At 39.0% G+C, this 24,708-nt stretch overlaps 1 long non-coding RNA gene across 2 annotated transcripts in view; it reads right to left on the bottom strand.

Annotated features, from left to right (window-relative positions):
* LOC124544603 overlaps positions 1–24,708 on the bottom strand; it is a 75,745-nt gene that overhangs the window by 27,549 nt on the left and 23,488 nt on the right. The gene's annotated exons all lie outside the window — the stretch shown is intronic.

Here is a 24,708-nt window from a genome sequence, read left to right as displayed (position 1 = left end):
GTAGCATTTTCAAGAAGGGACGTCGAACAGATGTGCAGAACTATAGACTTATATCTCTAACGTCGATCAGTTGTGGAATTTTGGAACACATATTATGTTCGAGTATAATGACTTTTCTGGAGACTAGAAATCTACTCTGCAGGAATCAGCATGGGTTTCAAAAAAGACGGTCGTGTGAAACCCAGCTCACGCTATTCGTCCACGAGACTCAGAGGGCCATAGGCATGGGTTCACAGGTAGATGCCATGTTTCTTGACTTCCACAAGGCATTCGGTACAGTTCCCCCCCAGTCGTTTAATGAACAAAGTAAGAGCATATGGACTATCAGACCAATTGTGTGATTGGATCGAAGAGTTCCTAGATAACAGAACGCAGCATGTCATTCTCAATGGAGAGAAGTCTTCCGAAGTGAGAGTGATTTCAGGTGTGCCGCAGGGGAGTGTCATAGGACCGTTGGTATTCACAATATACAAAAATGACCTTATGGATGGCATTGGAAGTTCACTGAGGTTTTTTACAGATGATGCTGTGGTGTATCGAGAGGTTGTAACAAAGGAAAATTGTACTGAAATACAGGAGGATCTGCAGCGAATTGACGCATGGTGCAGGGAATGGCAATTGAATCTCTCAATGTAGACAAGTGTAATGTCCTGCGAATACATAGAAAGATAGATCCCTTAGCATTTAGCTATAAAATAGCAGGTCAGCAACTGGAAGCAGTTAATTCCATAAATTATCTGGGAGTATCCATTAGGAGTGATTTAAAATGGAATGATCATATAAAATTGATCGTCGGTAAAGCAGATGCCAGACTGAGATTCATTGGAAGAATCCTAAGGAAATGCAATCCGAAAACAAAGGAAGTAGGTTACAGTACGCTTGTTCACCCACTGCTTGAATACTGCTCAGCAGTGTGGGATCCATACCAGATAGGGTTGATAGAAGAGATAGAGAAGATCCAAGCAATTTCAAAGACTTATCAACACAGTAATGGCAAAAAGGTGCAACAATCAAATGATCTTACAAAACATAGAGGAGCAGGCATTAACTGCCAAAGTTTTACGTGTAGTCCATAGAGTTTCTACAACACTAGCATACTAGATTACACTCAAGACAAGTCTGTGAAATTTAGCAGCATTTACAGTTTTCTATGTGCAAAAATATTTGTAAGGTTCTTGTAAGAAGTCTGTATGTTGTTTCTTGAAACCAGCTGCCACATGCATGGACAGATGACGGATTTTAATTTAGGATGCATGAGAGTGTATCATTCCCATCCCAATGTTTTTGTTGTAATCGAATGGAAAGGAAGGCAGATCAGAGTTTAATGGCCTGTCAACAGTGAGGTCATTGGAGAAGGAGCACAAGCTTGGACCACGAAATGATGGCAAGGAAATTAGCCAAGTCCTTTTCAAAGGAACCATCCCGGCATTTCCTGGAGCAATTTAGGGAAATGAGAGAGAGCCTAAACCTGGATGGCCGAAGGAAATTTGGACCGTCATCCTCCAGAATGCAAGTCCAATGTGCTAATCACGGCACCACCTCATTTGGCGCTGCCAACATTTATAGTTTAATATATGATATGATACAAGATACATGTATACAGTATGACCTGCAGATGCTAAATTGTGTATGAAGTATTTTGATTAAAGGATTTACAAAAGAAACGTAAAACAAGAATAGGGACTGTAAAAAAAGCTAAGACATGTAGTTCGCTCACAAAGGCGTCAGGCCCTCTCATGAAAAAAGGATCCCATGTGCATTGACAAGTGAGTGCACTATACAGAGGTGACAGGCAAGAATGTGGTTTAGCCAGTGCCTGGGAGCAGCCGTGCTGGGAATATGATGTCACTAATGGCTCGATGTAGTCCCCAGTGCCAGCTACTCCTCTTGCCAGACAGAGAGGACTCTACGTTTCTGTAATGAGATCAGTGCACGTAGTGGGACTTCACTCTGTGCCTAATAGCTATCCTGGGAAAGCTAGTGTCTAAGCTGTGTTAACCAGAAGTTTCAATAATCAACTACTCCATAAAACATTGCAGCTATCAGTTGTGTTTAACTATTTACGTGGGACACTAGATAAGATGCAAAACTTGAAAAGAGTTATTGGACACTCAGTTCATTGCTTCCCAAAACAGATGGTAGGATAACATTGAGACAAATTTGTGTTCTTGTTCTGAATACAGAATGGAATCTGTCAAAATGTTGCTCACAGCAATAGGTATGTCACAGACACCACAAACCGGCATATCTCATTCATGCTGGAAAGGGTCATGTGCTATGGGACGCTGCATAATGTTAGTTCCATTCCATTCTCTTAGACAGATTGGAAAGATGTCCACTATTGCCTAGTCACAAGTCTTCCCCTGGCGCATCTCGCTGGTTTGTATGCCCTATCATTCGTTCTTGCGCTAGCATAAAAGTGTTCTTCTGAGGTACGATATGGTAGCATGTAATCTGTCTGGTTGCTGAAAAATAACTGAAATACATGATGTGGAACATCATATTTGTTGTACTCTGTCAAATTCAAATACAATGTTAATTATTTTAAAAGCCATGAGAGAATAGCCATGGGGGTTATTAATGCCATCTCTGGATTTGGACGTTCATCTCCATCATGCCTAAGTTTGTGTGGTGTCTGTTTGACTGAATTCGAAAGGGTCTAGTTCCTGCTCCATAATCTATGAAGGCATGTCCAGCTGATATTCAAGAAACTAGATTAAATACAAATAACTGATGGAACGTCATATTATAAGCGTGTTGGAACTTTCAAAGAGCAGAGAGTGATGGCTCGCCAGCTCTGGTACTTAATGCTAACTGTATGGCTAGTTCTTCAAGCACGTGTATCTCACCAAATGCCCCATCATAGATTCTATGTAACGTTGTTAGATATGGTCTATGTTGATCCAGAGTCACACAGTGGTGGTGCACCTGGGGTTGAAGAAAGGCTGTACAAAGCAATAAAAGGGAAAACATGATTGTACCCCTTGTCTTGCCACAGAGGAATTCAATACACTCAGAACCTTAATTTTTTTTAAGAATTTTAAGTTTATTAACTAGCTTGGTTTCTCATAAAAGGTGGGACTGAGGAATAGCTCTTATACTCTGAAACTGAGAACGGTGTCTCCCAGACTCATATCCTGTACATTATAAAGATGACGCATATGGTTAAAATTCATACACACCTATTCTTAGTGGAGAACTAAAACCCTCTAGCTTCCGTCACCACAGTCTTTTGTCTCCTCAGCTTGAATTATATTTGATAGGTAGTGCCTGAAAGAGAGGAGCCAGGGGGGAGGATTCTTCAGTTTTCCACAACTATATGGCAATATCTGCAAAACAGAAATCAGAGTTTTCTATTACATATTGTTTTATAAAATCCGGAAAAATTCATGGTGTTAAAGCCATCACCATCTAATGGTTTCTGCTGCAGTCTTTTATTGAATTTTGAAACACTGATGAACGCAATTTTTCTTACTGATAAAATCTGCGATGCCATACAAGGGTGATGTTCTTGAGGACAATATTATGGAAATGGAAGAGGATGTAGATGAAGAGGAAATGGGAGATATGATACTATGTGAAGAATTTGACAGAGCACTGAAAGACCTAAATCAAAACAAGGCCCTGGGAACAGACAACATTCCATTAGAACTACTGATAGCCTTGGGAGAGCCACCCCTGACAAACCTCTACCATCTGGTAAGCAACATGTATGAGACAGGCGAAATACCTTCAGACTTCAAGAAGAATATAATAATTCCAATCTCAAAGAAAGCAGTTATTGACAGATGTGAAAATTACTGAACTATCTGTTTAATAAGCCATGGCTGCAAAATACTAACATGAATTCTTTACAGATGAATGGAGAAACTGGTAGAAGCCATACTGTTGGAACACGTGGGGCAATACTGACCCTACAACTTATCTCAGAAAATAGATTAAGGAAAGGCAAACCTACATTTCTGACATTTGTAGGCTGAGGGAAAGCTTTTGACAATGTTGACTGGAATAGTCTCTTTCAAATTCTGAAGGTGGCAGGGGTAAATTACAGGGAGCAAAAGGCTATTTACAATTTTTACAGAAACTAGATGGCAGTTATAAGAGTTGAGGGGCATGAAATGGAAGCAGTGGTTGGGAAGGGAAGTGAGACAGGGTTGTAGCATATCCCCGATGTTATTCAATCTGTATACTGAGCAAGCAGTAAAGGAAACAAATGAAAAATTTGGAGTAGGAATTAAAATCTATGGAGAAGAAATAAAAACTCTGAGTTTCACTGATGATACTGTAATTCTGTCAGAGACAGCAAAGGATCTGGAAGAGCAGCTGAACAGAATGGACAGTGCCTTGAAAGGAGGACATAAAATGAACATCAACAAAGGCAAAACGAGGATAATGAAATGTAATCGAATTAAATCGGGTGATGCTGAGGGAATTATATTAGGAAATGAGACCCTTAAAGTAGTAAATGAGTTTTACTCTTTGGGGAGCAAAGTAACTGATGATAGTCAAGGTGGGGAGGATATAAAATGTAGACTGGCAATGGAAAGGAAAGTGTTTCTGAAGAAGAGAAATTTGTTAACATTGAGTATAGATTTAAGTGTCAGGAAGTCGTTTCTGAACGTATTTGTATGGAGTGTGGCCCTGCATGGAAGTGAAATGTGGATGATAAATAGTTTAGACAAGAAGAGAATAGAAGCTTTAAAAAGGTGGTGCTACAGAAGAATGCTGAAGATTAGATGGGTAGATCACATAACTAATGAGGAGGTATTGGGGGAGAAGAGAAATTTGTGACAAGAACTTGAGTAGAAGAATGGATCAGTTGGTAGGACGTATTCTGAGGCATCAAGGGATCACGAATTTAGTATTGGAGAGCAGCGTGGAGGGTAAAAATCATAGAGGGAGACCAAGAGATGAATACACTAAACAGATTCAGAACGATGTAGGTTGCAGTACATACTGGGAGATGAAGAAGCTTGCACAAGATAGAGAAGCATGGAGAGCTGCATCAAACCAGTCTCTCGATTGAATACCACAACAACAACATTACTCTTGTTCCCCATGTAATTAAAGTGAACTGACGGCTGGTTTTCCCATGGAAAGTTCTGAATCATGTGGGCAGTGTGAGTGGATAATGAGGAACATGTGCTGCCATCATTTAGCACTGCCACAGATCGGGATGCGCACACCGTCTTTATGACTGGTTCAGTCACATTAGGAAAATGTTCAGCAGTATGATGCAGATAGTATAATAGAATTCTTCTTCAGTCTACAAGATTCACTGTGCCTGTACCTATGTTTCGTCACAGCTATGATGCAGAGACAATTCTCCCTGTTGTGTTTCTTATATAATTTTACACCGTATCGTCATGAATGAAGGGTCGAAAACCTCATTAAGTGAGAGTTTTTTGTACTTAGTGGACGACAACTATGAATACTAAGTGGATGCACAATACAGAAACTTTTTATGTTTACTGCTGTACTTTCTCCCCTCCCAGTTTTAATCCCACAGGATGCTACATTTCTGAGTAACCAGGATTTACTGTGAAGGCAATGAAAATTGTCTGGACTAGAGTCTGGATTAAAATATATTTTGTAACTTCTTTGCTTCTGCATCTTTTTGAAATAATATTTCATGTCTGTGATTTCTGTTAAAGTGTTTAGTTTCACTGTTGTAACACATTACAAATTGAAGGCATCCACATCACGACTTATGGTACAGGTCTGCAAGCGCTTAGCATGTTGGTATCATTGGGAAAAACTGCAAACACACATATCATTCTTTCACCTTTTTGACAGTCTGTGAAAATTATTCCACTTGTGTGAGAAACAGTTTCTGATGAATCAAGTCCTTGGTAAGATTTCAGTATGGCTTAAGTGAAATAGTACAATAGTTTGACAGACTGTTATGTGATGATCTTACGTTGGTATTCACTCTCATGCCCAGCATGTATTATGTCTGATCACTGGGACTGTTGTAAGTCTTCTAATCATCCACGCTTCCTACTGATGTACATCATACAACTGTGACAGCCCTTTGATGCTATGTGGCGTGTAGAATGTACAGAGCTTAATATGGAAACACTGCGAGGTATGCATATTTGAACACAAATGCAGATTGTAGTAAAGCCTGCAGACTGCAATACTGTATTTGATCACGAACTGCACCTGTGCAATATCCTCCATTCGTTACAAGATTCACAGTCTGGTGCATTATGTCAGAGCTAACTAAATTCAAATGTGGTAACATTGTTGGTGCTGTTATGTTGGGTACTTCCATAACCAAAGGAGGTGAAGTGTTTGGTGTTTCGAGAGGCACCGTATCAAAGATATTTTGTACCGAATACAGGGAAAGTGAAAAAACGCCTTCTGCCAAGTCACAACATGGACATAAGTGTGTGTCGAGTGATCATGATGTGTGGTCTTTGAAGGGGATTTTGAAGAAAAGTAAGAGGATGACAGCTGCAAAGTCAGTGCAAAACTGAATGTCACTCTCACGAACTCTGACAGCATAAAAACAACATGATGGAAGTTACATAAGCAGGGAATTGGAGGGCAAGCTAGAATTTCAAAACCACTCATAAGTGATGCAAATGCCCGTAGCATGAACATTTGGTGTCAAAGACATAATACCTGGATTATGGAGCAACGGATAAATGTCATTTTGTCTGGTGACTCAGATTTCACATTCTTTCCAACTTGGCTGAGTTTACTTCCCAAGAGTGAACATGATGGGCATATGGTGATGATATGAGCAGCCGTATTATGGTATTTCAAGAGCCCTATAATTACTTTGCAAGGTCTCGTTACTGTCATGGATTATGTGACCAGTTTGGCTGATCAGGTCCAAAAAATGTTCAAATGTGTGTGAAATCTTATGGGACTTAACTGCTAAGGTCATCAGTCCCTAAGCTTACACACTACTTAACCTAAATTATCCTACAGACAAACACACACACCCATGCCCGAGGGAGGACTTGAACCTCTGCCGGAACCAGCCGCAAGATCCATGACTGTAGCGCCTTAGACCGCACAACTAATCTCGTTCAGCTGATCAGGTCCATCATATGGTAAAATGAGTGATGCTGTGTTGCAAGACAACAGCGCCCCTGTTCTCACTGTTTGTGTAGTCCAGGACTGGTTTTATGAGCATGAGAATGAAACTTCTCTTGCCACCAAAGCCACCAGATCTCAGTATTATTGAGGCTTTGGGATCGATTTTTGAGAGAAGGAAGTTTGGTTGCTATCCACAGCTATAACGATTTCCTGAATTTGCCACAATTTTGCAGGAAGGATGTTATAATATTTCCTTGATACCCATACAGGACCTGTGTTTGTCCATTGCAAGATGAATGGAAATTTCTTTCGAATGCCACCAGTTTTCTGACACTGGTGTGGTAATGTGTTGTATTTTCAGTATTTTCATATTTTTGTTCACCTCTGTACGGTACAGAAAGTCTTGATGTAAATTTTCTTGACCAAAATAAATGTTAATTACCACGATGTTTTTATTACAATGTATTCATACGTTGACTTGAAAATGGTACTTCCTGCAGAAAGTAGTCTACAAAAATGCATTGTTAACTGAAAGCAACTTCTGGTGGTAACATGTATTTCTAGGAATAGATTAGTGCAGTGGAGAATGCTTTACAAAAAGAAATAAAAGGTTTTGTATTAAAAGGTGGTGACTGAGCCTGTCCACTACTGATATTCAAAGATATCAGGACCGCGTCGCTTGGTAACGTTTACCCCAGCGGCCTTCTAGGCGGTGGCGAGGCATGTGATGAGGCTTTAAAGTCCTGTATGTGCATTGGCTCGTGGTCTTGGCACCTCCACGGAATGCAAAGGTGAGTGAGTCTTGTGGGACAGCGAGGAAACTGTTCACATGTGAAGCTGACACACGGTGATACCTCTAACGAAAGCTCGGCAGCAGCATTTATGGTAGATGTTCACAAGGTCATCTGCATGTGACGTGGAGTTCAAGCAGTACTTTCGAGTTTAAACTGAGCATTGTCTGGAAGGTGTTATGCTTGCCAGCTCAACTAATTCACCATCAAGATAATGAGCAGGTGTTCGCGCGCACGCTTGAATGAGCTGCTGTAACGTCCCCACAGAAAATACCCTCTACCACGCACCAATTAATCATTGCCAATCAAACCATCCACATTCATTCACTTTGGAAAAGTATCTGATCTGATTTTCTCATAACATATGCGGCGACAGCTAGACGACGCCAAAGTATTTTCTAGCGCGTTTATTCTTTGAAATAACAGAATGCATATATGCATTCTCCATGGTTGTTAGAGTGGTAACTAGGACAGCTTCTGGAGTAGGAATTCAGGGATTGACGTATTTCTGAGAGATACATATTCTGATTTTCTTCTCACTAAATCGAGAGAATTAACTTGTGTGCCACTAGCGGTTTGTTTGAATAGAAAGAGAGTGTAAACGGAAAATAATTAAGATGAGGAATCACCGGAGATCTGGACATGTAATGGAGATGGATTTAATACACAATTTCCTTCATAAATAAGGTTTGTGACTTTTTTGTTCCGGAGTGAATGAACGAATGAGTTTTTTTCTGAACCATTTGATGATCACGTTGGCCCTGTAATTAGTGGGGAAGTTTCAGCTGTGTCGAAGAGAGCCTGCAATCACTGAGTCTGTGTTAAATCGTCCAAAAAGGCTTCGTACACATCTGGAATTCGCAATCTTTCGTAAAAGGAACAAATTGTCCACACGATTGATTCTCCCGACTGAATACAGTGTTTAACAGTAATAATAAATGTAAAGATCTTTTACAGCAAGCCAGCCGCTGATTACCAAGACGAAGGACTCCACCAAAGATCCTATTTGGCTGATTTCACGTAATAAAATATTATAATAAAAACTGTAGATAGATAAAGGAGAGAAAGAGAGAGAGCGAATGAAAATAGAGATAATATTAATAATCCTCCATTAGTATAACTTTTCGGCTGTCATATCACAGATCAGCCAAGACACGGGAGGCCCTTACATTACTGTATAGATTTATGTGTGAAGGTGAAAGGGTCTTAAAGACAACAGATACACGTCTATACAGACAAGACATTACACAAAGTTAGCGGCTAACTGCGTTCATCATCTATTCATAGAGGAAGAGACAACTTAATATTATTAGCTTGTTAAAATGGCCAATCCGTGACAGGACACGTTTTTGGACGTTGCTAAAATAATTTTGTTCTCTGTTTCATGTCAACTACAACGAGCTAACCTAACTGATGCTTGGAAAAGAGAGGAAAGACTCGCAGGTGATATAATTGGATCTACAAATAAATCCGAAAGACAGGACGCTGGGCGCAGAGAAAAGGCCAGATCTATATTTTTATTATTATAGCTTGCTAGTATAGTTGAAGTATACGCTTTTTTCTTTAGTATTATTGGATTTTTGAACATTGATTAACTCTGTTCATGTTAGATGTATTTTCATTGACCTGTCCCAGTTGCATTTATCTGTATATGTACATTAAGAAGGTAGACACAGAAGTACTTATGTGTGAACGGAGTTACATATAGTGACAGTAGAAGGGAGTTACATATAGTGACTGTAGAATATTTATATGGTTTTAACTAGGGCAATGTTTAGGATGAGTCAAGCACAGCAAAGCAGCACGCAACAGCCTTCAGCTGTTAGCACTGATAATAATGATGTAGTAAGAAGTGTTGTAGGACCGATGGCTACAGATAGCGCAATAGAATGCCCTGTAGACACGGCTGGAGGTGTAACAGCAAGTACACAGCAGGGATCAGATCCATTGGTAATTATCATGAGACAGATGCAGATGATAACCGAGAGCATGAATACTTTGAAAACCGATATTAACACGAAATTAGCCTCAGTTACTGAAGGGCAAAATGATTTGAATACGAAATTAGCCTCAGTTACTGAAGGGCAGGAAAATCTGAAAACCGATATTAAAGCACAATTAGTGACAGTCACTCAAACACAAGAAGAAATGAAATTAGTCCAGACTGAGATTAAGCAGCAGTTACAAGACAGTTTTTCCGAATTAGAGCAGCGGATAGAGGCGAAGACTAAGGAACTCAAAGATCAGGCCGAAGAGACGGAACGAAAATTAACTGCACAATTAGAATTGGTGAAAGTACAATGTGAGGAATCTACTCACCACGTACGTGTCGAAATGAAGGAGTATGTGGCTATTAAGATAGATACTGTACGGGAACAAATGGAAATGGTTCCGCAATTAATACAAAAGCAAGACGCCATGTCATGTGCAATTGCACAACTTCCTGAATTGGCACGTACACAGGCTAACCTAAAGGAAAGCGTTGAACATCTGACAGAGCGTCAAGAAGTTATAGACCACCAAATTAATGTATTAACGGGTAAATTATCCGAAATCACATTAGAAAACAAAAGGCTAATGTGTGAAAACGTTGAGCAAAATGTTAAGGCAGCATTCCAGAGTGTATCTGGCAAACAGGAAGAGAATTTGTTTGCGAAAGGACTTGAGGAGGTGCGACACCAGTTAGGTGCTGATTTGGAGCATTGGAAACAAACGATAGAAGAGTCGATGCGCGCTTCACAACAAAGCTCAGAACAAATGAATACAGGGCAGCAGCAGAAGTTGGCAGCGACTATAGAGCCCGTTACTACCCATTCGCACACAATACCAACTTGTGGAAGTAATTCAAACATTAAATTGCCACAAGCTGGCTGTTCGCGTGAAGTCTTATCTATCGGAGATTACGAAAGTCTTTGCCATGCCGAAGAAAAAATGATAAAGCATCGGCAATTCCAGATTTTTAACCCTGACAAAAGGGGGGTCCATCCAATTGTTTTTATTCGAAGTTTCAGAGCCGTGTTACCCAGAAATTGGTCGGAGTGGCAGAAGATCAGTTTTGTTACAGGATATATACAAGGTTCGGGGCAATCTGGGCCTCGGACATGACTTCTGTTTGCTCGACATATGACGATTTTGAGAAGGCGTTTTTAGCAAAGTTCTGGTCAGAAGGGGTACAGGAGCGCCTAAGGCAGGAGGTGCTCTACCCAGAGCCTTTCTCCTTTTTGAAAGGAAGCCTTAGAAAGTATTTCGAAAAATATATAAATAAAACAAGATACTGGGACAGACCTATGCCTTTGCCAGACATAATAAACATACTTAAGGCAAGACTACCAACTAGCATCCGGAATCAATTGATTTATGGCAACGACAAAGACTTGGAGTCGTTCCTCACGACGTTAGACCATATAGATATTATCGAAGAGAACAACCAGAAAGCCCATAATAACAGATTCCAATATAGGGAGATAGAACCTCCGCCAAACGGTAGGCAAGGTGGAAGTACGTGTTATGCCAATGGCGATCAATCGACACTTAGAAGGAATGAACAGAGATTGTTAAGTAATGGAGAAACCCCTCAAAATCTCAATAGTAATCCCAGCAATGGTCTTGTGAGGGGCCATTCAAGGAACAACAGGAACGGGAAAAGATACAATCCCGTGTGGGGGAACGAAAGAAATTTCAGACCCCAAGCTTGGAACAATAACGATAATAGGAAGTGGAATCAACCGGGAGAAATGAATTCAAATAGCCAACATCAGTGGGGACGGACATCTATGAATCAACCGGTAATTACCGAAGTGACGGATGATGTCAACCAGCAGACAAATCAAAATCCAACAAACTTGTAAGGACCCACTCGTGCCCCGGAGGAGTGGTCAACAATTGGTTGAGGGGTAACAGGATATGTGTACCCATGTTAACGTATAATGATGGATGATTACTGGCAGATGAACTGACCGAGGACTTAGAACCACAAGATGAGGATAAGGAACAGGTGGCAGTAGCCGAAGTGCAAGTCATTATGGAGACCGTACCCATAGTGGCGGTTTTAGACACAGCTGCAACCACAAATGTTATTTTGGAGGCACTGTTCAACAGGATCAGAAATATAAGACGAGTACCAATTTTTCCAGTTCAAAATTGCAGAATAATAGGCGCCATTGGGGCTCGATCGGCTAATGTAAAGGTGCAGTCACTACTTGGTGTGGAAGTCGGAAATGTAGCAATATTAAGCACATTCCTTGTTGTGAAAAATTTGGTGGTAGATTGCATTATCAGAGTCGACAGCCTACGTCAATACGGATGCAGAATAGATTTTAAAACAGGAAAAATTTGGTTGAATGTTAATAAACAAGAAATTGAGAAACAAAAGCCTTACGAGAAAATATAATTGTGGGATCAGTGTGCAAGTAATCAGGACGGCCCAAAATTCGAAAGAGCATGTAATTAATGAGTTCCAAGTCAAAGAATATTTCGGTCAAGTAGTGTTTGAAAAGTCAAATGAATCCGACTGCATTATCGAAGATCAGAAGAAGCAGCTCAATGAATTATTATTAACATATGAAAACGTTTTTGATGAAAGGCCAGGAGTTATTAAGGGATACATATGCCGTCTCTACGTTAAGCCGCACGAAACGTATTGTAGAACTTTCTATCCTGTTCCCTGGAGGTTAAAGGCTCAAGTTCAAAAGGAAATAGATCGCATGTTGAAATGGGGTTTGATCGAACCCTCTACAAGCCCATACTGCTCCCCATTGTTAGTCGTGCCAAAAGCAAATGGGACGGTTAGACTGGTACTCGATGCCAGAGAAATAAATAAAATCATAATTCCAGTGAGAACACATCCGGAAAACATAGATGAACTTATACAACGGTTCCAGGATGCTCAATATTTGACGAGCATTGATTTGCAGAGCTCTTATTGGCAAGTCAAGCTGGATGAGTCATCAAGGAAGTATACGGCTTTCATTTATTCCGGAAGAAGTTACCAATTTACTGTAGTTCCTTTCGGACTCAACATTAGTGCCGGAATCTTTATAGCAGCTCTAGATTATGCACTAGGCCCAGAACTCAGAAGCAGGATAACAGTGTTTGTTGATGATTTGCTTATTGCATCGAAAACTTGGGAGGAGCATATTACCTTACTGAACCGAGTGTTGGACGTGTTCAAAACCATGGGAATAACTGCTAACCTACAGAAATCCCATTTTGCAGTAAACAGAATCAAGTTCCTGGGGCATATAATTGACGCAAAGGGAATTTTACCAACCAAGGAGAAGCTAATTGTGATTAGTAAGTTTCCAACACCCAGGAATAGGAGGCAATTAAAAGGGTTTATGGGCCTTGCCTCATTTTTTAGAAGATTCATAACAAATCAGGCGATGAACGCAGCGGCTCTAAATAATCTGTTGAAGAAGGATGTGCCCTGGCTCTGGGCATTAGAGTGTCAAGAAGCATTCAAAGAGATAGAGAAGCAATTAGTAAATGCACCGCTTTTGTACCATCCGGACATGCAAGAAGAATTTTACTTGTCAACAGATTTTTCGAATGTGGGTATTGGAGCATGCCTTTTCCAAGTACGCAAGATAAATGGAAAACTCACCTTCTGTCCTATTGCGTTTGCTAGTCGTGTTTTGTCCAACTGTGAACGAACTTACACGACGACAGAATTAGAGGCTCTTGCGGTCATCTGGGGATTTAAAAAATTTCATTATTATCTATATGGGTCAAAGACTATCGTATATTGTGATCATCAATCATTAATGTTTTTACAAACGTGTAAACTGTTACACCCCAGACTGGCTAGATGGACTCTCGCTCTGCAACAATAGCAATTTAAGATCGTGCATGTCTCAGGACAGCAAAACATTATTGCTGATGCTCTATCAAGGTCACCACAGGGTTTGACCAAAGAGATTGAAGTAAATAATAACTCAGAATTCCCTGTATTGCTGCTGCAGGAAAATCCATATAAGATGTACTATGTCAATTTGTGTGCGCATATGGCACAGTTACAGAAAAGAGATGCTCAATGGGGAAGTGTCATTCAAAGGTTACAACAGCAACCTTCGGATCAGATGGCAAATTATTACAAGCTGGTAAATGGCGTATTATTTTTCCGCTGTGGAAGGCCAAACAAAGTCCGATGTGTTTGTATACCTGAGGCGCAAATAGAGAAACTTGTATGGCTCACCCATTTAACCTGGGGACATTTCGGTGCGACAAAATGTGCAAACAAGATAAGTGTGTACTGTTATTTTCCCAGCATAAAGCGCAGAGTGCATGAGGTCTTGAAGAAATGCATAATCTGTCAAAAAGCAAAGCCGGATTCAAAAGGGAGTAAGCACCCATTATGCTCTATATTAGTCCGAGAACCAAAAGAATTAATTTCGTGCGATCTGTGTGGACCGTTACCTACTTCAAGAGGAGGTGTTAGATATGTGTTGGCATTTCTCGATGTGTGTATGAAATACGTAAAGCTTTACCCGATAAAGGCGGCTACAGCCAAAGTAATTGTATTAAGATTGATAAGGGATTATCTTCCACGTGTTGGTATACCTAAGGCGATAATGACAGACAATGCTAAGATATTCACGGGACTCCGATGGAAACAGGCTTTGTCTCAAGTCGGTGTGAAACACATACTAACATCATTTTACCACCCACAAGGCAATTTGGTTGAGAGAATTTTTAGAGAGTTCAATCGATTTATGAGGACGTATTGCCATAATAAGCAGACTGCGTGGGCAAATTATGTGGAAGAATTTGAACAGATATACAACAACATGCCCCACTCCTCCACTGGATATACACCTCATGAATTGATGTTTGAGGCAAAAGAAGAAAACTTCTGGACTGAACATATGCCCAAAACTCAGGAAACTGAGATGCCTTGGGAAGAAAAAATAAGGCAAGCCATCATAAATATGACACAAAAGGCTGATCAGAGAAAACAACAATATGACAAATTAATAAAAAGGGTACAGGCTTACCACGTCGGAGAGAAGGTACTAGTCAAAAGACATACCAAATCATCCTTAATAAAGAAGAGTATAAATAAATGGGAGTTATTATATACTGGCCCATACATCATTCTACAAATTCCGAACCCTGGGGCTTATCTGTTAGCATACCCGGGATATAACAAAATTAAAGGGTTATTTTCCCATAACGACTTGAAAAAATTTAATGAAGATTAGAAGATAGGGAGGAATGGTGTTGCGAGTGACAGAGATGAACGCTCAAAAAAACATAAAAATAAACTGTGTGTGTTTAGTGTTAGAAAACTTTAAACTGAAATAATTAATCAGTGAGACAGATTGTAGAAATAGTGACTGAGTATTACTATCGAGTGCTGCAAAGAAGACAGTGGAGATAGGCTTCACCTGTGTTTGGGTAAACATGGAACTTTAGCATTGCTAATGTCATCAAGATTTATAAAGGATCTGAATGACCTTCAAGAAGAAAGAAATGTTTTCCAAAAATGACGCTGCATATTCAAAAGAGGTTCCCAGTGAATGTTCATATATAATTTCAAGTGCACGCTTAGATGTGTAAACGTGTGAAGTGATGCGTTTAGGCAGTGGATCACGAGTGAAGGTTAATGCCGAAAAGATAATTTCCCGCGCAAAACAATTGATGCCGGCGGGAGAGTTAGAATCGATATAGACGACACAGATATGCTTTGTAAGAGACTCGCATCAAACGCGAGGGGAAACCGATTGATGCTGAACTTCAAAAAAGTGTCATAATTAGACGTTAAGAGTTCTTGATTTATTGTTGAATGTCAAAAGAAAGTAATATTCATAGAATTAGTAGTTATTTAATGGGTCTTATTCACTTTGGAATTTTGTTTGAAAATCCATTTCCATATATGTGCATGTATGAATGCCGGATGAATTAGAGAATAAATGAAAGAAGAGAATCCACATTCCTCACTACTAATAACTTTTACATTACAGCAATCAAGCGGAGAAATATAGGTATTTAGGATAAAATTTTTATGAGTATAGATAAATGATATGACTTTTCAAGGAAATGATGGATTATGTCTTTGTATAAAATGAACCACACTTTCCATTATTCGATGATTTGAATCCAAAATCTACTGCAAGTTGCATGAATCCTTTAAATTACGAAGAACAAATCATTGACAGAAATGTGTCAGAATTTTTGGACTTACAAGCACAAATGGTGATGCGAAGTCCAAAAGAAAATTCAAACTAGAGTAATTATTATGATGTTTTCGGCAACAGCATTAGTCAATGGATAAATGGAAACTTTAAGTCAATGGCTAAATTCCTTGCAGTACATCGTAAGAAAAAGGATGCATGAAGCCATAGGGATTTTGTTTTCAAAAAGGAGAATCTTGGACGGTGGAACCTAACCAGTTCTTTTACAGGAAGAGTTTCCCTTTCGGTCATTGCTAATTCTTTTGGAATGATTGTTGCATGTGAAATCTGGTATCCCTGTTCCTTCTACTCTTCCCATTGTGGGCCGCGTAGAAGACAGACTACAAATGTGGATGTCGGGGACATGCAAGATCCGGAGGAGTTTCAGCATCGCAAGATATTGTCCTGGGAACAAGATTGTAAAATAAAGAAACTCGAGTTATTTATTGTAAATTTTTTTTGCTAGAGGCACAAATCACTCTTCTCCAAATCGTTATATAAATCGATCCCTATCTTTCCTTTAGAGATCAACTTCAAAATTATTTTTTCTCTTCTGTAGGCTTTCCTATCTTCTATGTATCGTAGGCTGGGCGTCTAGGCTTAAGAGGTTTTCCAAGGTTTCCCTGCTTAAGAAAGTTCCCGAATGGGTAGACCCTGATAACAGTCTCATGAAAGATCATCTTCCTTGGTTGTGCACAGCAAACATAACACCTTGATGCACATAAAAGCCACGGTACCTGTCTCTTCATTTCTTCTGTTTCCAATGTTTATTTTCGTCGTCTGTCTTAAACATAATTAATCTTTTTCAGTCGGAGGACTGACACTCATCACTTCCGGGTTACCCACGCTAATAGATAGCTCGCGAAGTGTGTTCGTTAAATCAAAATTAGGCTCACAAACTTCGCTCGCTGCGTGGGGCATTGTAACGTCCCCACAGAAAATACCCTCTACCACGCACCAATTAATCATTGTCAATCAAACCATCCACATTCATTCACTTTGGAAAAATATCTGATCTGATTTTCTCGTAACAAATGCGGCGACAGCTAGACGACGCCAAAGTATTTTCTAGCGCGTTTATTCTTTGAAATAACAGAATGCATATATGCATTCTCCATGGTTGTTAGAGTGGTAATTAAGACAGCTTCTGGAGTAGGGATTCAGGGATTGACGTATTTCTGAGAGATACATATTCTGATTTTCTTCTCGCTAAATAGTCTTGTCTGTACTAATTTAATACATCGCAACCTGGCACTGGTTCCTTACCTTTCTTGGTGCAATCAGAATGTTAATATCATTGTGGGTTAGTTTGCTGTGTTATGAACCTTTAGAGCACAGATGAGAGGGAGAAAATCTCCTTGGTTGTAGGGTGGCTAGGTTACAGAAGATTGATAATTCTCGTGGATTTGGTAGAGATTTTTGCTGCAGAGGCAAGATATTACTCTTTTTTAACCAATTTATTGTTATAACGAACACATTTGCTCAGTGAGGTGTTGGACCAAAACCACTTATCAGAGTGTCAGATGCTTTCAATAATTATTAGAAAGGATCTCTCTCAGAGACAAGTGTTTGGTTGTCACTCAGTCTGCTAACTGCTGGCCACTCGGTCTAACTAATCAATCAACACTGGGAACTGCATCACTAGTACTTACAAGCCATTTCACCCACTGTACAAGTGACAGGTACCAAGGAATAACTTGGTCCTGGTATTTGATGAAATTCCACTAGTCTAACTTTTTGGGACAGAGAGAGAAAGGGAGAGAGAGTGTCTCTGTTCAGCACTATTCCAATGAATGTTGTACAGCACTACTTAGCTTATATTTGCTGTGTGTTCACCAGAGTCTGGCACCATCTTATCTTACACTAGATGAAGTGTTTACAGCTCCATTGGGTGCTGGTGCAGAGCATCAGTGCCCCCTGAATGCTCTGTACTGACACTGAGAACCTCCCTACTCACTGCTGCAGGACTCTTTTATAATGTTATTAATTGACTCTGATTGCACACAGCTCTCTTTAATTTCTTTCTGGATCATTCCTTTGAAACCTTCCCATGACATGTGATCTCCTTAGTTCTTGACTGTCTCTCTATATCGTACGTGAGGTTCTTCCATTACGTGTTGTGGAAAGTTCTGTATGATTCCATTGACAATGACCCCCTGCACCGTTGGTAAGATGTCAAGTATTCTGCTTGTTCACGTGTTTGACCAGCCTCAAAAAAGCAAATAGTGTGCAGCTCCTTTGTGGAGTATTATTTGCTCTCGATATACCATTCAGCTCTCCTCTATGATGCACGCAGGCTGTCTTGCATACGGTATCCAGCTCACTTCTCTTGTTATGATCTGACATGTAATATAATTTATTAAACTCTTCTAAGGTCACCACAAATAGCTTGTATTACATTATTATTATTATAGTGTACACCAATAACCACTAAGTGATACCAAATTAAGAAGTATTATTGGAAACCATTTTCAAGTCAAAATCTATTTTAAATAGAGCCTATTGGCAGTTAAAATGTATTTCCATTTTCAAGACGGGGAAAATTGTTATGAAATCAGAGGGACTCAGCTAGTTTACAAATATTTTGTGTTTCATTGTTGAAAAACTTCTTCTGTTTCAGTTTACTATATAGTGTACGACTGACCAAGTATGGCTTCACTGCCTACACATTACGTAACTAGTTTCAAAATTACACTGAATTTTACGAGCAATGAAAGTATGTAACTGAATAATTAAAATACACTCCAAATAGCTTAAATGTATTTCACAGCCCTTAATGTGCAGATCTTGTAATACTGGCAAATGCTGCTCAAACATAGCCTCATGTCTCACTCCAACAAAAACTGTAGAAAATGACGGAAACTGCTGATAGTGCTTCCTACTGTGTATACCTTCACATGATTCTAAAATCAGTCACAGTCACCGACCAGTCAGGTGTACTATCCTTCAGCTACAACTCTCTTCCCTCCTTGTATTGTCTATAGTGTTGATATAGTAAGTGACAAAAGGTGAAGAGATTTGTGATACAAATTGCACCATGGCATCAGGATTGTCAGAACAAAAATCACTAGGCACATTGCTTCCAACGTAGCTGTGTAGTGTCACAGGCCAATCATGATATAAGGGAGATAGCCACACACATATGTGGAGTGCAGCTCAACTGAACTTCAGAGCACCAGGCAGATAACTAGTCCCAGGAGACATTATGTTAACACTGTGTGATACTGCCTCTTAGACTTGATAATGTCCTCAATTCAGCACAGAAGAGAGTCAACAAGTTTTCTCAGTTACGCCATGTCCAGGTGAAACCCCTGACGGATTAGGTTCCATAGAGTCAAGGGTATGCAGGGATATTGATCCCTTCGTTTCACCTTTTTTATCCAGCCAGCCCCAGGCATTTTCAGTGGTACTAAGATTGAGTTATTTAGCTTTCACCTGGACACGCCGTAAGTCAAAAAACTTGTTGACTCTTTTCCGTGCTGAATTGGGGACATTATCAAGCCTAGAAGCGGTATCACAAAGCGCAACAGTGCCTCCTCTAATTATTCTTTACATATTATTGAACTTATTGATATATGATTATGAACTTTATTCATTTTATAGTGTTGTAACATTTCTGCCGGTGTGTACCCGGTTTGGTTTGGATACATGGGTCAGTCCACACATTGTAAGCATAAGCCCTAATATTTTTCATTATTTTCTCTTCTCATGAGCCAACATATCCTTACATACTCTGGTTTATGTACCTGATTAATTTTGTGCTATACTCCTACTTGTGATCAAGTATATTCTTCTGGGCAGTACCCATCATTGAGAGTTTTTGAGCTGGCTCACTCATCATACACTTAGACTCTGAAATTTTTTCTTCTCTTTTGATGATTTTGAAGGTGTAACTTCATAGATGTAAACTTGCAATTTTTAATTCTAGTACATCAAGTTGTCTCTGCACTTATTTCTATAGTTTAGTGTTGCAATGTTGCAGTTTTGACTTTGTTTAATTTGTTATGGAACAGAATGTTCCATAGGTCTGAAAATCTGAATGCAATGTCCTTACATAAGTATAGATTGTGACGTGCATAGTAGATATTTTTGTTATGTTTTGCGCAACTTCATGTGAATTTTGCCCACAATTTTGGAAATTGTTGCCATATGTTAATTTTACCATTTCACTACTCAGGTTTCACACTTATTTGGACTATAGACAAATTGTATGCAACAAGAACTCTGTTTATTGTAAGCAGAAATTTGTCAGATGCCTTTTGCAGTTTTTTGTAAGCTAACCTATACTTGTGTTCATAGGGAAGTGATGATCATTCAACCTTAAATTTTCTTGTAATTTCAGAATTTAACTTTGAGAATCTGTATTCTACCTTTTGGCATTATTTTGTGCACCATTTGGCAAACCTTACAGTAGGTCACAAAATATTGTAAACACATTATTTCCATATTATATGAGGGGGATGTTGTAATGGCAACTACTGCTGTAGATATACTTTTCCTCAACAGTAGTTGTTGATTGAAGTTTTATTTTTTGAGTTTTGGACAGGTCAATAATGTCTCAGCTGCTTTTCTGAAAACTTCCATATAATTTTATACACAGTAGCATACCATATGTTATAGTTCAAGATAAAATTTAAGAAAAGGAATTACTTAACAAAATATTTTAGTTTTGATGTTATAACCTGTAAGTACAGTTAAAATTATTTTCTTTGAAACATGTGAAATTACGAATTATTGGCACACTTAAATTTTGTATTATTAATTACACAATCCTGTACTGTTTAGTATGTTTATTTCTGGATTCATTTATGATATAATAATTGAAATTAATAATGTAACAGAAACTAATAGAAATTCATTTGATAAGAAAAACTGTAAGCCCTTAAGAATATTTTTATTTCCACTCAGTGTGATAGTCCTAAATATGTCTCTGAGGTGCGATCAGATGTATTTTTGCATGAACAATGTAATTCCAGCTTTGTTAACATGAAAAATAAAAATACTGTATGGTATACTAAAATATGAGAAAATATATTTGCATAAAAAAGCAGCAACAACAATCTTCAGATTTATTTAATTCAAACAAACCTTGAGGACCTGATGTGATTTTTTCAGTTTCAACAATCAGAACCCTAGACAAGAACAACTGGAGCCAACTCAACATGACAAGCTAAGTAAACTAGAAAGTTTATTGTAAGTTTTGCTCCTCTCAAACCATCATAAAAGACTTTGATGGACATTGTTTAATGTGGAAAATAAATTGGAATCAGGAAGGAGGCAGGGGGGGGAGATTAAAGGCTCCCCATGCTACTCTATCCTGTGCAAGTATCTTGATCTCTAAGTAACTGCTGCAACCTACATCCTTCTATCCTTCTGAATCTGCTTAGTATATTCATCTCTTGGGCTCCCTATATGATTTTTACCCTCCACACTTCCCTTCAATACTACATTGAGGAGACCTTGATGCCTTAGAACAAGTCCTACCAACTGATCCCTTCTCGTAGTCAAGTTGTGCCACAAATTCCTCTTATCCTCAATTCTATTCAGTACCTCTTCATTAGTTACACGATCTACCCATCTAACCTTCAGCATTTTTCTGTAGCACTACATTTTGAAAGCTTCTATTCTCATCTTGTATAAACTATTTATTGCCCATGTTTCACTTCCATACACGGCTACACCCCATACAAATACTTTCAGAAAGGACTTCCTCACTCTTATATCTATACCAAATTTCTCTTCTTCAGAAACGCTTTCCTTGCCATGTCCAGTCTACATTTTATATCCTCTCTACTTTGATCGTCCTCAGTTATTTTGCTTCACAAATAGCAAAACTCATCTAATACTTTAAGTGGCTCATTTCTTTATTCAATTCCCTCAGCATCACCTGATTTAATTCAACTACATTCCATTATCCTCATTTTGTTATTGCTGATGTTCATCTTACATTCTCCTTTCAAGACACTGTCCATTTTGTTCAAATGCTCTTCCAGATCCTTTTCTGTCTGTGACAGAATTACAGTGTCATTGGTAAACGTCAAAGATTTTATTTCTTCTCCGTGGATTTTAATTCCTACTCTGAATTTTTCTTTAGTTTTCTTCACTGCTGGCTCAATATACAGACTGAATAACATGAGGGATAGGCTACAATCCTCTCTCACTCCCTTCTCTACCACTATTTTGTTTTCATGCTCCTCAACTCTTATAACTGCCATCTGGTTTCTGAACAAATTGTAAATAGCCATTTGATCCCTGTATTTCACCCCTGCCACCTTCAGAATTTGAAAGGGAGTATATTTCATCAACATTGTCAAAAGCTTTCTCCAAGTTAGCAAATGCTAGAAATGTAGGTTTGCTTTCCTTAGCTTATGTTCTAAAGTATGTTATAGGGTCAGTATTGCCTTGTGTGTTCCAACATTTCTATGGAATCTAAACTGATCTTCCCTGATGTTGGCTTCTAACTGTTTTTCCATTCATCTGTGAAGAATTTGTGTTAGTATTTTGCAATCATGACTTATTAAACTGATATTCAGTAATTTTCACACCTGCCAACACTTGCTTTCCTTGGGATTGGAATTATTTTATTCTTCCCGAAGTGTGAGGGTATTTCGCCTGTCTCATACATCTTGCCCACCAGATAGAAAAGCTTGGTCATGGCTGGCTCTCCCAAGGCTATCAGTAGTTCTAACAGAATGTTGTCCACTCCTGGGTCCTTGTTTCTCCTTAGATCTTTCAGTACTCTGTCAAATTCTTCACGCAGTATCATATCTCCCATCTCATCTTCAACTATGTCCTCTTCTGTGTCCTTAATAGTGTCCTCAAGTACATCATCCTTGTATAGACCCTCTATGTACTTCTTCCACCTTTCAGCTTTCCCTTTTTTGCTTAGGACTTGTTTACCATCTGAGCTCTTGATATTCATACAGGTGGTTCCCTTTTCCCTAAAGGTCTCTCTAATTTCTCCATAGGTAGCATCTATGTTACCCCTAGTGATATATGCTTCTACATAATTACATTTGTCCTCTAGCCATTCCCACTTAGCCATTTAGCATTTCCTGTTGATCTCATTTTAGAGACATTTGTATTCCTTTTGGCCTGTTTCATTTACTACATTTTATAGTTTCTCCTTTCATCAATTAAATTCAGTACCTCTAGTCCTCATCCTCTTACCTACTTCATCCTCTGCTGCAATCACTATTTTGTCTGTCAAAAGTAGCCATTCTTCTTTCATGGTATTCCTTTCCTCTGTTCTTGTCAATTGTTCCCTAACGCTCCCTCTGAAACTTCATACAACCTCTAGTTCCTACCTTTCTGCAGTCTCTTCAGTTTTAACCTTTAGTCATAACCAATAAACTGTGGTCAGAGTTGACGTCTGCCCCTGGAAATGTCTCACAATTTAAAACCTGGTTCCTAAATCTCTATCTTACCATTATATAATCTATCTGACACTTTCCAGTGCCTCCAGGTCTCTTCCACATATACAACCTTCTTTTGTGACTTAAACAAAGTGTTAGCAGTGATTAAGTTACACTCTGTGCAAAATTCTACTAGACAGCTTCTTCTTTCATTCCTTACCCTCAGTCCATATTCACCTACAACTTGTCCTACTGTCAAATTCCAGTCATCCATGACTATTAAATTTTTATCTCCCTTAACTATTTGAATAATGTCTTTTATCTCATCATACATTTCTTCAATTTCTTCATCATCTGTGGATGTAGTTGGCATACCACTGGATTACCCATATTTGATTTATAACCATGTATTCACCTGACCTGAAGTCTTTTTTAAATAGGATGCCATCATCATGTAACCACACAGTAAAGCTCGGGAAAAATTAGGACTGTAGTTTCCCCTTGCTTTCAGCTGTTCACAGTACCAGCACAGCAAGGTCGTTTTGATTGATGTTACAAGGCCAGATCAGTCAATCATCCAGACTGTTGCCCTTGCAACTACTGAAAAGGCTGCTGCCCCTCTTCAGGAACCACACATTTGTTTGGCCTCTTAACAGATACCCTTCCATTGTGGTTGCACCTACGGTACGGCTATCTGCTTCACTGAGGCACACAAGCCTCTCCACCAAAGGCAAGGTCGATGTTTCATGGGTGTTACTGAATAATATTTGGGGAAAACTGGAAGTATCAAGAGAGAGAGGTGGTCAGGTGGCAGGTTGGGGTGGGGAAGAGAGAGAGAGAGAGAGAGAGAGAGAGAGAGAGAGAGAGAGAGAGAGATAAAATTGTTTGGATTTTTACTACAATTACCATCGTTCAGTAAGTTAATTCTACCTGTTGCTGAACAAATGACAGCGTCCTAAATTTTTTAAAGGTCAACCATTTGCAGTGATCTGGAAAGTATTCTTATTACAATATGGAGAAAAAGATCTCTCCAGTAGTATGCTGAATAGCAAATTACTCTGTTACAAGCCTTTAGAAATTCAGAGGTACTAATAACAAAACACTCTGGAAATAAACCTAATTATTAGTGAAGCTAGATGTCAGGGAGGAGGTGGCAGTCTTAATATAATTTACTGAACAAAAAATTTTAATGTAATATCTTTTAACGCATAGACCACAATTTTCAATTCATAGTTAAAGGACAGTGACTAGTTTTGGTTGTTCTTCACAACCATCTTCAGATCATAACTTCACAAGATGATGATAATAAAGGTTGAAAACGCCCAGTGTCACTAACAA

This window comes from Schistocerca americana, chromosome 8, assembly GCF_021461395.2.
Source record: "Schistocerca americana isolate TAMUIC-IGC-003095 chromosome 8, iqSchAmer2.1, whole genome shotgun sequence".
Taxonomy (NCBI): Eukaryota; Metazoa; Arthropoda; class Insecta; order Orthoptera; family Acrididae; genus Schistocerca; species Schistocerca americana.
Note: the sequence above shows the minus strand (reverse complement) of the source record. Positions and strands in the feature narration are given on the sequence as shown.